Raw genomic sequence first — 9,491 nt, 5'->3', positions numbered from 1 at the left:
AGTCAGAGACACCACCCAGCCAGAGCCAGAAACAGGGCCAGTGCTTTGCTACAGTCAGAGACACCACCCAGCCAGAGCCGGAAACAGGGCCAGTGCTTTGCTACAGTCAGAGACACCACCCAGCCAGAGCCAGAAACAGGGCCAGTGCTTTGCTACAGTCAGAGACACCACCCAACCAGAGCCAGAAACAGGGCCAGTGCTTTGCTACAGTCAGAGACACCACCCAGCCAGAGCCAGAAACAGGGCCAGTGCTTTGCTACAGTCAGAGACACCACCCAGCCAGAGCCAGAAACAGGGCCAGTGCTTTGCTACAGTCAGAGACACCACCCAGCCAGAGCCAGAAACAGGGCCAGTGCTTTGCTACAGTCAGAGACACCACCCAACTCATCTGTCGAGCTGTTCTTCATCCCAGAGAGGGATATTGAATCAAAGCCTGAGGTACCTGCAATAGCTGCCATAAAAGGCACTATGAGAATCCACCAAGCTATCAGTCTGACACCCGGCCAAATGAAATACAGAGACATTTCATGTCTGTGTAAAAGGGAGGAAGGTGTTTTGGACTGCCCCTGCTTTAACCTTCAAGAGGTCACTCTAGCTAATGTTCCTGTTTCATCTGACAAGTCCCCAGCATGTGGAAAGACACCAGATAATCCTAGGAGACCAGAAATGATTGAGGTAAAGCACATTGGAGAGTGGTGCGTCATTAATTATGACAATGAAGCATACCCAGGTATCATCATGGATGCAGAAGGGCACAGTGTGAAAGTTAAGTGTATGCAACGCCATGGCATAAACAAGTTCAAATGGCCAAGTCTTCGGGACGACATCTGTTGGTACCATGACTGGCAGGTACTTTGCCTAATACCAGAACCACAGGCTCTGAACAAGCGCTCTGTACAGATTGAAGTGTCTGCATGGAAGTATGTGGAACAGCAACTGCAGAACTGAGCCATGTCTCTGCAGAAAGGGAGAGACTGTTTGGAGATGCGTCCAAGTGATCTTTCTGTAATATTCTGTTTTTTCAAATCAACTGTTCTCCACTTAAAAAACATTTTTCTTCTTGTTCTACAGTTGAATGTTTGACTTTCACTGTGCAGAATGATGTACAGAGTTTAACGCTAGAAGGCCACATTAATGTCTCATTTTGGGCATCTTTATTCAGTGGCTGCATGCAGGTAGAGTGGATCAAAAACAGTCTGTTCAACTTGTAATTTCCCCCTACATGGGAAAAGGCATTTTTTACATCATTTTCTTGCATTGTTCCTTGCATTTATGAGGCCATTCAATGACATTTCACAACATGTCCACCCTGTCATGCCCAGGGTCCACCCTGTCATGTCACTGTCCACCCTGTTATTTTCATGTTCTATGAAAATAAACAAATTATTTTCACAAGTTAGCAAAATATTTTGTGTGATTCCTTTATAAACAAATGAGGGCCAAATAGTATTGTTTGAAAGTTTGACCAGATATCTTTTTTGTTAGATTTTATTTAGAAAAGAAAGTGCAACTCTCGCAGATTTTATAGAGAAACAAATAGTTTGCCTTAATTTCATTATTATCCAAATACTTTTCCCATAAACTAAAATATATTGTTGAGAAAGTGACTAAATAGTTTTCTGAAAATGTACGTTTTATAATCACTATGTAATTACAATGTATTTATTCTGCTTTGAAATTGTCCATGACAGGGTGGACATATTTTGCTGTTTGCATGTAAATTGTCTGCTTGCAGTTAATTTATAAAAAGTGTGGGAGCTTGACCAATATGCATTTCTAACAGCATAACATATACTTAATACAATGAATATGAAGTTCAATGGAAAATCTCAGCTTTTTGGGGGGGAAATGGGGAAGTCTCAAAGGCACCTTATGGTGATATTGACCCAGATAACGTTCTTTGCTGGCTTAAAGTAAAGTTGGAGAGCATCAAGAATAGCTGTAGCATTACCTTGCTGAGCTGCTGTTAGGTTCAGGTTGTGTTTGTATACGTGTCGGCATTCAGCTCCCATTAAAGTGGCAGCCACTACCTCATCGTCCTTTTCCCGAAGTCCCGTTGCTAGTGCATAGTCCTCCCATTCACCTCTAAACGTATCCCAGTTTGTGCTCCAATCTCCGCTGAGCTTCATAACGGCGGGAGGGGAAATGTTCGCTGCCATGTCTAAATGGTGCTAACAACACTGAATCTAACTAGCAAACTCAATCTAGCTAAGGACAATTCCGGCGAAGCTTTACTCAACTAAGCTTCTTTTTTTTTTTTTTGTAACCAGAACAGGTGACTCTAATTTGCGGAAAGCATGGTTAGTTATCCGACTCTGACACCATGTTTGAATGTTAAATGACGAGACAGAGGCATTGATGCGAGTAACCAGTCTTGTTCAGTATATTGCAAGACATCCGGGTATCTCAAGTACACCGGTAAAACACTGGAGTTGCAGTAATTAACATTTACCAACAGATGGCATCATTGAGCCATCTTCCACCCATAACACCTACAGCGGCCTCTTTCTGTTCCCTCCTTCCACGTGCTGGTCACACAGCGCAAGACAGACGGACTGGAGCTGCGGTCTGAGTCGTCGTTAGGCTGCTTCCAGCGGCTGCCTCCCTGGTCAGCTCCATTGACCTGGAGCAGGCTGTCTGGCCCAATTCATGATACTCCTCCCCTCTATATAGACTTGACACATGTCGAAATCGTTTACATTTCTCACACTCTAAGTGTTTGGGCACCAAGGCTCTAACAGGATATCTCACATGACCCAAATATATACACGTATGAAGGGAGAGACTCTTCTTCAAAGAACAAAATAATATATGGAGTGGGCTTCCTCACTCTATCCACCATAGGGGTCAGTCGGCGTGCACCAACCACTGGGCTTCCTCACTCCATCCACCATAGGGGTCAGTCGGCGTGCACCAACCACTGGGCTTCCTCACTCCATCCACCATAGGGGTCAGTCGGCGTGCACCAACCACTGGGCTTCCTCACTCCATCCACCATAGGGGTCAGTCGGCGTGCACCAACCACTGGGCTTCCTCACTCCATCCACCATAGGGGTCAGTCGCCGTGCACCAACCACTGGGCTTCCTCACTCCATCCACCATTCGGGTCAGTCGGCGTGCACCAACCACTGGGCTTCCTCACTCCATCCACCATACGGGTCAGTCGGCGTGCACCAACCACTGGGCTTCCTCACTCCATCCACCATAGGGGTCAGTCGGCGTGCACCAACCACTGGGCTTCCTCACTCCATCCACCATAGGGGTCAGTCGGCGTGCACCAACCACTGGGCTTCCTCACTCCATCCACCATAGGGGTCGGTCGGCGTGCACCAACCACTGGGCTTCCTCACTCCTACCACCATATGGGTCAGTCGGCGTGCACCAACCACTGGGCTTCCTCACTCCTACCACCATATGGGTCAGTCGGCGTGCACTAACCACTGGGCTTCCTCACGCCATCCACCATAGGGGTCAGTCGGCGTGCACCAACCAATGCCTCTACTTCTTCAGTTACATCCTCTGCACTCACTTCTAGCGCCACTCCAGAGATAACCCCCATGATATGCACCCTGCTTCGCAGATCCACACATGACACATTCCAATCCAATATTTTTTTCAGGTGCAAAGCACATTCCTTCTGCTCCTCTGACATACAAAACCCCCCAAAACAAACCCATTTCTTATTTTCACTGACGCAACCTCATCTAATTATCTATTTCATGGAGACTTCAACCGGATCACCCAGATATCCCTTCAACCTGGCATTTCTGCTTTCCACAACCCGAGTCGTGTTGACAACCTTACCTATGAAAGCTATGGAGTCAAATGTATTCACTATCAACGTGTCCAGTTATAGTGCTTTCTTTACGCCTGCCCCGGAACTTCCTGTTCCCCCACTCCCACAGTGCAACACCGACATCTATTGGACTGATGGACTGACTACTTCTTCTTCTCTGGTATAATGACGTTCACACCAACGTAATGTGTCTGCTGCCACCTACTGTACGGTTAGTAAACTGGAGAAAAAATAAAAGTCCATTGCGGTAAAGGAGGGAAAAACGACAGACAAAATACAAAAATAGATCTATCAAAAACCCTTCCCACTCCTTCAGTCACAGTCCAATCCAAATCACATCCCTACACAGTCTCATGGGCCTCAGAGGGGGAACATCTTCAGTCAGGATTCCCTGCAATGCTTCCACTGTTAATTCCTGAAGAGTCAACAACCTGTGCAGTTTCTTAAGAGTTCTTGTTCATTTGGGCAGTACAATTATCACCTGCGGAATTAACGCCACAAAATTCACCTTCTTTACAATCAGTGTATCAGTATCCCTCAACTGGTGAAGGACATTCTGAATCATAACAGGCTGCGGGTCATCCACTACCACAGCTTCCTCAGCTCCACTCGCTCCTTCAACTACTTCCCGCGCCTCCCTGTAGGAGAACTGCTGTACAGCCCAGATCCTTGTTACTTCAAACTCCTTCACTCTAGCAGGGCGCTCCTGGAATTCGTCAACGTGACTTTCAGCAACATTGCTACACCGTCATTGATTCCATCGGCACCCACTTGATGCATGGCCATACTTTTATCAATTTCGTCACTGCAACGGCTTATTCACAACAACTCTCACTGCGTATCGTATGTATCCAAGCTTCACATGAGTAGACAGATACTCTTCTTCAAACATCAGTAAAACGGATTGACTTTCCTCCTTCTTTCCATCTACTACACGGTTTAGTGCTCCAAACACTCCAGGAATCTTCCGCTTAAGATGATGAACCTCAATGTCCGAGGAAACTCCAGATATTACACCATTTAATCGGTACTTCAAACTCCTTCACTCTAGCAGGGCGCTCCTGGAATTCGTCAACGTCACTTTCACCAAAATTGCTACACCGCACAGTCATCGATTCCATCAGCACCCACTTGATGCATGGCTATACTTTTATAAATTTCGTCACTGCAACGGCTTATTCACAACAGCTCTCACTGCGTATCGTATGTATCCAAGCTTCACATGAGTAGACAGATACTGTTCTTCAAACATCAGTAAAACTGATTGACATTCCTCCTTCTTTCCATCTACTCCATGGGTTAGTGCATCAAACACTCCAGGAATCTTCAGGAATCTAATTGTTGACGCACTCCAACAAGAAACGATGTTCGTTTACAACTTTTGGCCTTTTAGCTCCATGTTCCATTCATTCTTACCAACTTCACTCCACCGCGCGCCATCAGAATCAAAACAGCACTTCCTCCATATTTTCCTCCCAACAACCCCACACCTGCTACGGACTAACTCCTACATGTAAAATATTGCATGTAGAATAGCAAAGTGAAATGGATTAGCTAGAAAAAAGAAACATAGTTTTATTTTATTTATGTTAGGAGTCTAAGTTTTTTAAAATATTACATATGCATTAGTGAGAATACTGGTGGCTGGCAAATTGGCTTGTCCCCATGGTGATGTGGAGGTGTAGTGACGTTTTTAGTAGATAAATAGATATATAGATTTTGAATTCCATGAATCAAACAAAAGCATATTTACTGTATAGAAAACGATAAAACAAAGGTTGACCAGCACAAATTCATGTAGAACATTTATTTATTTATTAGCAGATCAATTAAGTTCATTACAGTTATCAAAATACATGAATCAATGAAATAAAAATTCCAGAAATGTTCCATATGCACAAAAAGCTTATTTCTCTCAAATGTTGTGCACAAGTTTGTTTCCATCCCTGTTAGTGAGCATTTCTCCTTTGCCAAGATAATCCATCCACCTGACAGGTGTGGTATATCAAGAAGCTGATTAAACAGCATGATCATTACACAGATGCACCTTGTGCTGGAGACAATAAAAGGCCACACAACACAATGTCACAGATGTCTCAAGTTTTGAGGGCGCGTGCAATTGTCATGATGACTGCAGGAATATCCACCAGAGCTGTTGCCAGATAATTCAATGTTTATTTCTCTACCATAAGCCGCCTCCAATATAGTTTTAGAGAATTTGGCAGTACGTCCAACCCGCCTCACAACCGCAGACCACATGTAACCACGTCAGCCCAGGACCTCCACATCCGGCTTCTTCACCTGCAGGATCGTCTGAGGGGAAGGGGGGCGGGGTGCTGAGTAGTATTTCTGTCTGTAATAAAGACCTTTTGTGGGGAAAAACTCATTCCGATTGGCTGGGCCAGGCTCCCCATTGGGTGGGCCTATGACCTCCTAGGCCCACCCATGGCTGAGCCCCTGCCCAGTCATGTGAAATCCATAGATTAGGGCCTAATTCATTTATTCCAATTGACTGATTTCCTTTTATGAACTGTAACTCAGCAAAACCTTGGAAATTGTTGCATGTGGCGTTTCTATTTTTGTTCAGTATAATACGACTTGTAGGACGTATCGTATGTTACGAATTAAAATGTGTATGTTCTGTTACGCATTGCTATTCATACAATATGTTACGAACTTGTAATATGTATGATATGTTATGGATTCCAATGTGTTGTTGCTAACGTTAGCTAGGTTAGGGGTTTAAGGTAGGGTTAAATGGGGTTAGGGGAAGGGTTAGCTAACATGCTAAGTAGTTGCATGCTAAGCTAACATGCTAAGTAATAGCAAAAAGTAGTAAGTAGTTGCAAAGTTGCTAATTAGCTAAAATGCTAAAGTCCTCCGTGATGAGATTCAAACACGCAACCTTTGGCTAGACGTTTGCGTTAACACGCCCACCCATCCACAGAGCAGGAGTAAGGCTTCTCTCCTGCGTGTATACGTTGGTGTGTTTTTAAGCTGCCCACTTAGAACTCTCCCCACAGACAGAGTCAGACCAGGCTGAGAGGGAAGCAGTACCACCCAGTCAACTGGCAGACTATAGTGTTTGTTTTCTAAATGAGAAGCCTCACAGAGGGTACTCAACACTAAGGGCAAATCCAAGGTCATCTCAATATCATTACAGTAGAAACTATCAAAACTGACAAGGTGCACACTGATCAGTAAAGAGAGGTAAACATTCTATAACGCTCCCTTTCCTCTGCACAGTGAGAAACAATAGGATTACAATAGTGTTCTATTCTTCATTTGATCCAATTCAACATTACAACTTATTTTATGAGATGAGAATTAAGTGATGGAGTGACTAATCTTAGCAGGTCTGAGAGAACTGATGTGGCTTTTCTCCTTGATGTAGACGTTGGTGTGTTTTTAAGTTGCCCTGCTGAGAGAAACTCCTCCCACAGTCAGAGCAGATGTAAGGCTTCTCTCCTGTGTGTGCTCTCTGATGCACTTTTAGCTCAGTTGATGTTTTGAAGCATTTTACACAGTCAGAGCAGACGTAAGGCTTCTCTCCTGTGTGTGTTCTCTGATGAAGCTTTAGGTCAGTTGATGTTTTAAAACATTTTCCACAGTCAGAGCAGAAGTAAGGCTTCTCTCCTGTGTGTGCTCTCTGATGTACTTTTAGCTCAGTTGATGTTTTGAAGCATTTTACACAGTCAGAGCAGACGAAAGGCTTCTCTCCTGTATGTATACGTTCATGTGATTTTAAGGTATCCAATCGGGAGAAACTCCTCCCACAGTCAGAGCAGAAGTAAGGCTTCTCTCCTGTGTGTGTTCTCTGATGAAGCTTTAGCTCTTTTGATGTTTTAAAACATTTTCCACAGTCAGAGCAGACGTAAGGCTTCTCTCCTGTGTGTGCTCTCTGATGTACTTTTAGCTGGGTTGATGTTGTGAAGCATTTTACACAGTCAGAGCAGACGAAAGGCTTCTCTCCTGTATGTATACGTTCATGTGATTTTAAGGTATTCGATCGGGAGAAACTCTTCCCACAATCAGAGCAGGAGTAAGGCTTCTCTCCTGTATGTATTTGTTGGTGTGCTTTTAAGCTGCTCTTTTGAGAGAAACTATCCCCACAGTCAGAGCAGGAGTAAGGCTTCTCTCCTGTATGTATGCGCTCATGTGTTTTTAAGTTATCCAATCGGGAGAAACTCTTCCCACAGTCAGAGCAGGAGTAAAGCTTCTCTCCTGTGTGTATTTTTAGGTGTATTTTTAGCTTTGATAGACATGGGAAAATCTCCTCACAATGTGGGCAGTGGTGAGACCTCTTAGCTCTGTGATCTTCCTGCTGTTGCTCTCTGGATGTAGAGAATGTCTCAACATGGTCTCCTGTGTGAACAACATCAGAAGAACCAGTCAGTTGGTGCGATATACATGTCAATCAAATGTATTTTACGAAGCCCATTTTTACATCAGCAGTTGTCACAAAGTGCTTTACAGAAACCCAGCCTAAAACCCCAAAAGAGCAAGCAATGCAGATGTAGAAGCACAGTGGCCACGAAAAACTCCCTAGAAAGGTAGCAACCTCGGAAACAAACCTAAAGAGGAACCAGGCTCTGAGGGGTGGCAAGTCCTCTTCTGGCTGTACCGTAAGACATATGAATTCATATAATAAGTAGGCTGTACAATTACAAAAGGGGAATAAAACTATTCTAAAACTGGGTAGGAGTCAAAAACTAAAAAGGGGACAAGGTCATGAAAATGATGAGCCATATCATCCTCTACTCACTATCACAAGGGTTAGTCACTACACAGACTCAGTTCATATAACAACAAACTTAGATAGAACCTGCTCTTACTCTGAGAAACAGATTTCCCAATCTTCTCCTCCTCTTCTTCATCTTTAATGTTGATGACATTCAGCTCCAGTGTTTGACTGCATTCTTCCAGCTTCACTGATGCCATCTCTGGATCCTGCAGTGCAAACTGGGCTCCACTGTCACAATCAGGACCCAGTGACTGTAGGTTTGGACTCAGTGTGGAAGGAGAGAGGCAGGCTGGGTTTGTCCTCACTGTTGATGTTACCAGCGTCAGACCTAATTATTGTCGTCCAGTAGTAATAATGAGAAACAGACACTAAAGTTATTGTCTTGACAGTTCTGGCACTTTCTGTATTCTCAAAAAAGATATTCAATTTTTGTTAATTTATCTAATTTCCATATATCAGGTAACTAATCATTGACAACAAAACATTCATTTATTCACATAAAGTGTGTGCACTTAAATTCACATAAATGCATAAATGACTCAAAAACCATTTAGTACAAGGTTGCAGTTTGTTTTAGGCAGCACTATGTACTATTTTCCTGAATAACCTTGCCTTCATTGTATTATTTAGTGTTTCTGTATTTGTTTGTGGTATTAAACAACTGACGTCGGTTCAACTACTTGAATTCCATTTCGGTTTTTTGGGTGAGCCCAACACTCCGTCTTTCTAGAGAGAAATCAAATCATTAACGAGAGAAATCAAGTCAGGAACTACAGTATGTGGTACGCTGGGCTAAAGTGAGTTGTAGTTTTCAGTAAGCAAATATTCAACCTAGTTCAGTGCAGAAACGTGGTAATTCACTACAACGACCATAATCCATTGCGCCTGTTCCCCCCACCCCCGACTCGGAAAGATACAGATCTCTAGAAGGGTACTTTTACGTCTGCTACG

At 43.8% G+C, this 9,491-nt stretch overlaps 1 long non-coding RNA gene across 1 annotated transcript; it reads right to left on the bottom strand.

Moving 5' to 3' along the window:
* Positions 1–5,592: 5,592 nt before the first annotated feature.
* LOC311123639 lies at positions 5,593–8,853 on the bottom strand. The gene is made up of 3 exons (XR_014612622.1): positions 8,632–8,853; positions 8,078–8,161; positions 5,593–6,149 (listed from the first exon to the last, which is right to left on the bottom strand). It is a non-coding gene; the product is annotated as an uncharacterized lncRNA (long non-coding RNA).
* Between the last annotated feature and the right edge of the window lie 638 nt (positions 8,854–9,491).

Source organism: Coregonus lavaretus (genome assembly GCF_964263955.1).
Source record: "Coregonus lavaretus genome assembly, contig: HAP1_SCAFFOLD_953, whole genome shotgun sequence".
NCBI lineage: Eukaryota > Metazoa > Chordata > Actinopteri > Salmoniformes > Salmonidae > Coregonus > Coregonus lavaretus.
This window is presented reverse-complemented; position numbering and strand designations above follow the sequence as displayed.